The sequence below is a fragment of the Sander lucioperca genome, chromosome 6 (assembly GCF_008315115.2).
Source record: "Sander lucioperca isolate FBNREF2018 chromosome 6, SLUC_FBN_1.2, whole genome shotgun sequence".
NCBI lineage: Eukaryota > Metazoa > Chordata > Actinopteri > Perciformes > Percidae > Sander > Sander lucioperca.
The window spans coordinates 15,678,702-15,684,437 of NC_050178.1; the positions used below are offsets into that span (position 1 = coordinate 15,678,702).

General features: G+C 43.3%; 1 pseudogene; it reads left to right on the forward strand.

Moving 5' to 3' along the window:
* Positions 1-1,492: 1,492 nt before the first annotated feature.
* On the forward strand, positions 1,493-3,033 carry LOC116034525 (annotated as a pseudogene).
* The last annotated feature ends 2,703 nt before the right edge of the window (positions 3,034-5,736 follow it).

Here is a 5,736-nt window from a genome sequence, read left to right on the forward strand (position 1 = left end):
TAAAACCAAATTAATTACAAAAGCAATTATGAGTACAATTGAATAAATATGTTTGTGCTAATAAGTGTAAACAATAGTACAGTATTTTTGAGAAATACTATGAATAATTATTTGAAAAAATACTGAAACAATACTTATAATGTAGGCCATGAGTTTTTCCACAGCAACTTCCACTACATATTCAACTATTTAGGCTTCCTCACAATAAATAATTCATAAAAAAATGACCTCATTAATACAGAACAATCTGATATTCTTCAGAAATGCAAACAGAAAGATCTTTACATTGTTATTTACTTCATTGTAATTGTTTGTGAAGATTTTTTTTATCTTCTTAAGCCTACATGAAAAAGCAAGTAAACTTTTTATATGCTTCATGTTTTTTTCAGCCTCCTTATAACTTTCAGGGTGTGTTGTTTTTAAATGTTTGAAGAGGTTAAGGTGAAATATGTAACACTGACAGCTAGCATTTAAAATAGTTATAATAGAACTGCAATCCAAATTCAAAATACTGGAGAGAGTCGTCTTCCCCGTCCCCTCCTCCCCAGACTCGAAGTTCATGGAGGTTGCCAGGTGAGAGGGCAGCATCCAACAATGTTGCTAGATCTATCTCCGTTGATCCCGTTAGTTTGTTTGCTGCTTCCATGGCTGTACTACAACTGTAGCGCCCTAGGTTTGCGTTTTTACAGACCAACTGGCAACCCAGCCTGGCTGTCAAAATGGGCAGTTGATACCAACACACAGGCCAAAACACAAACAGACATTCCATCACGGAACGGAAATTTCAAAAGGAGAAAATACTGGCTTTATAACATTGTTGTCAGAAAAGATAGTATTTCAGCTTAGCGTGTTTCCTTAATATCTGATGGCATATTGTGGTAATTTTTTGATTTACACAAAAAGTGCACCTTGCTGTATTTTTTATCTACAGGTGAAAAGTAGCACCACACCACACTATGTTACCTTTCTGCTATTCTCTGCCGTTCTTTTCTCCACTGTTTTTTTTTCTCTGCCTTTGTCTCCACACTTCTTTCTCCGCTGTTGTTTCTTAGCCATTCTCTCTCTTGTGTTTAATGTGGAAGTGGGCGGGAGTGCCATGGCTGCACAGTGCACACTAGATTCTGTCACATAGGTTTCTACAGTCATGTAGATGGCTGTTTTGGCACAAACATTATACAAAAGCATTTGGATGTGATACAGCGACCCATGTTTTGTGTAATGTAATTTTTATTAACGATATTTAAAAACACTGAACAACATATCAAAAGTGTTAGTGTTCTCCTTATCCTGAAATACACTTTATATAGGAGTGTAAGTTGAAGTATATATGGGATTTATTGTAAATTTTTTTTTACCATGGTATCGAATTTGGTTTTGAGAAATATGGAATTTCACTGGTATTGGTATCAATTAAAAAAATTCTGGTATTCAATACAATTTTATTTATAGTGTCAAATCATAACATAAGTTATCTTGGGACACTTTACACCCAATGAACCCAGGATACATCACTGATGATGTGTCTGAGTTGCACCAGAGGTGTACAGTTCGGATGACAACCATGAAGAGTATGGAGACTGCTGGAGAGACAGCTGGCAACTGGGAAGACAGTAACCGGGGCAGCGAGGGCCAGCAACCCAGATTGCAGCTTCCGTGAGGATGTACCCATAAACAAGCTACGAAAACCCTTAATGAACCATACCCACAGGGGTGCCTGAGAGGGGGGAAGAATGAGCACCCCAACAGGACGGACAGACAGGTAATGACCAATGCTAATGGAGAAACGACAACGAGTGCCGTTTACGTATGTGGCAAAGCCTGCAAGAACTGGTATGGCCTGAAGATCCACCAGGTCAAAATGAAATGCTTGACGGGGAAGCAGGTGGTGCAACGCACAGGTCCAGTACCTGGTGAGACGCAGGAGGAGCCCGGGCCGGAGTCACCCCACAGCGACCAGAACCCTATTCTTTAGTATTCTTGTCCGACACCTGACGGAGTTCCTTCTGAGGAACACGTACATTGACACCTCTGTGCAGAGGGGGGGAGTCCCAAAGATGCCAGGATGCATTGAGCATACAGGAGTTGTCACCCAGCTGTTACGTGAGGCACGTGAAGGCAAAAGAGGATCTGTCAGTCCTCTGGCTCGATCTTGCCAACGCCTACGGGTCAATCCCACATAGGCTGGTGGAAACCTCACTTGACAAGATCAAGAACCTCATTCTGCACTATTACAATTCTTTCAGTTTGAGAGTCACCTCTGGAGTGGAAACATCTGCATTTCATCGGTTAGAGAAGGGCATTATCACTGGATGCACTATTTCCGTGATAATGTTTACCATGGCGATGAATATGCTGATGAAGTCAGCAGAGGTGGATAGCAGAGGCCCACTCACCAAGTCAGGCATACGGCAGCCCCCCATCAGAGCATTTATGGATGATCTGATGGTTGCCACAACATTGGTTCCGGGGTGCAGATGGATCCTCCAAGGGCATCTCATCAACTGGGACTTCAAGCCAGCCAAGTCCAGGTCCCTGGTGGTGAAGAAAGGGAAGGTTACAGACCAGTTCCGCTTCTCAGACATCCAGATACTATCTGTCGGAGAAAAGCCAGTCAAGAGTCTGGGCAAGATCTACAACTGCACCCTGAAGGACACTGTAGCACTCCAGACAACCACCAACCGGTTGGGAATGTGGCTGACGGCTGTGGACAAGTCAGGACTGCCAGGTAAATCTAAAGCCTGGCTCTACCAGCACGGCATCCTGCCCTGACTGCTCTGGTCACTGCTGGTCTATGACGTGCCAATTACCATCGTTGAATGCTTCGAGAGGAAAGTCAGCTGTTCCCTGCGGAAGTGGCTAGGCCTACCACGAAGCCTCAGTGACATAGCCTTGTACGGGAGGAAGAACAAGCTGAAACTGCCCTTCAGCAGTCCTATGGAAGAGTTTATGGTAACCCGAGCAAGAGAGGTGCTACTGTACAGAGACTCCAGTGACATCAAGAAACATCAAGGCAAGTGGTCCTGCTGGAGTTGACTGTTCCCTGGGAAGACCGGATGGAGGAGGCTTTCAAGAGGAAGAGGGCCAAGTACGAGGAGCTGGCAGACGAATGCCGAAGCAGGGGTTGAAGGACCCGGTGCAATCCCATCGAGGTCGGGTGCAGAGGATTCATCGGCCAGTCACTTATCAGGGCCCTCAAGATGCTTGGAGTAAAGGGACTGCACATTAGGAAAGCCGTCAAAAATATCACGGCCGCCGCCGAAAAGGCGTCAAGATGGCTGTGGATCAAGCGGGGCGATCCGTGGATCATACAAGCTACTCAGGCACAAGCCAGGGCCTGATCAACCCTGGCTGGGTCACCTGGGCGAGGGTGTATGATGTTGTGAGACCCAAAACACCCATTGAACCCAGGATACATCACTGATGATGTGTCTGAGTTGCACCAGAGGTGTATGTTAAGAACTACAGATAGAGTAGGTCTAGACCACACTATAATTTACAAAGACCCAACAATTCCCCCCAAGAGCAATGTATCAGTAGGCTATTGTGGTATCCCCAGTTATGAGCAAAGGCAAACAGTTTCAGAAAAAGAAGAAATATAACCAGGGTGATAAGCCTAGCCAAGGGCACACAGAGAATAACTGTCTAAATGTTTCAAATGTGGGAAGCACAGATCAGGCAAATGAAGTAATGTGTCATTTATGCGGAAAAAAGAACATTACAAACAAGTGTGTGCACCATCAAGAGCTGTGTATGAGTGCAGGAAGAAGATAATGGCATACTCCTTGACACAATAGCAAAAGATTGAGATCCATGGATGGTGGATTTAAAGTAAAAGCTGAGAGACACCTACTGGGACCGGGACGTAGCCTGCTAGACATGCTGGAGTTCAAAAACGTAATGCTACTCAAAGGAGGAAAACAGATACATGAGGATGTGTACGTGATCAGATGTTTGTACTCCACCTTACTCGGCAGAGCTGCTAGCAAAAAGCTAGGACTGGTAGCTCGAGCTCCACTACACAGCACTTAAAGAAAACTCACTTTTAAAGCTAGTTCACCTGTTAATCTCATGATTTCCTTCTTCCAAAACAGTGGTGAAGAACACCAGGAGCAAATGCCAGGAGTTGAATTGTCGTGAAAACAAAATCATGACTGATGTGTTAATTGCATGCCAAAATAATCAGAGCAAACAAGGCTATATGACCGGTTGCTGACATAGACTGTATAGAAAGAGTTTCTTAAGAAAAGCATTTCTTTAAACCAATCACAATTGTCTTGTGCGGCGCTAAGCTCTGGATGCAACGACGGTGGCTCTGCAAAATAGTCTCGGGAAGGAACTTGTTTGGTGCAACATTTTCACTCTGTAAAAGAAAACGCCACATACAATATTAAATTAACTGTTGACACAATAAAGTAATGTGAGCTATTTAAATTAGCTGGATACATGGTTAAACCGTGGTTACCATTTGCTCTTACCAGTGTGTCACCGTGTGTACTTCGTACACAGCAATCGCACCAATCGGTCCCAAAACGTCCCAGTTAGAGAGTAAATGCCATAAACATATTCTCATATTCATACTTCTCAGATGTTTTTGTATTATGATGCAGAGAGAAAAGCAAAAGCCTAGTTTACTGCAACAGAGCTGCAATGAATCAGACATACTTTATATTTTGAATTCAAGCATATCATTACAGATCCAATATTTAATTTCCCCCCATGTTAGAATTTTGAATTAAAAGTGACAGCTAGCACAAATGTCTTTTTTTTTTAGCTCTTTGCTGCTCCCCAGTCAATAAATATAATCACTACTAATCCTCCAAAGTCCACATTTCTAGACCTAATAGTACAGCCATCCTTTTCCAAATTATGATCAATTATTTAAAGTGTGTTCAGGCTAATTTCATGAACTAGTTACAAAACATAACATGATCACACATTTATCAGGTATTTGCATTTGGGTGATCATCAGTCACTAAGAAACAACATGAAATAGACCAGTGAATAACACTACAGGATGTAAATTATGTTGGCTTTCTGGATATGTTGTTAATCACAGAAAATGATGCAGCTACCAATAACATGGTACACTGCAATGTCTGCAGTGCTTCCCCTGACCAGCAGAGGGGGCAACCATACAAACAGTATGCCAGTGCTGGAGTAGTCAGGACTACACATAAAGGAGGCTTAATGTGTTCGTCAAAACAGCCACATTCAAAAGCTGAAAATCCAAAGCAGGTGTGTCAACAGCGCCCAGTCTATAGGCTGCCCTCCTCCCACCCTGCCATGTTAGGAGATTCCTTATGAGTAGATCCTGGCCCTTCATAGCACTGCACTGCAGCCTGACCACAGGATGTGCTCTGGGTCAGGTGTCATGAGAACTGGGCTGCTAGTCCAGACCAGACAGGCCTGAGCCCTCGGTGGCCCCCAGCCACCAAACCCTCATGAGAAATGCAAGTATGGGTCTCAGTAGACCACTGACTGAAGATGGATATTTTTAGACACAATGGCCACCGTTCAAAACACATATTCATGTCAGTACACACACACACACACACACACACACACACACACACACCAGTATTTAGCTTGATGGGAAGATAAAAATATACCTTGTGAACCAAAAGATCAACTCTATTCCACGTGTTGCAGCTGGTTGCAAATAGTAAAACTATAGTGGTGCTAAAGAAGGAGAGAAAAAGTTTCATTAAAAAGGTATCAAACATCCTCAAAGCTGCA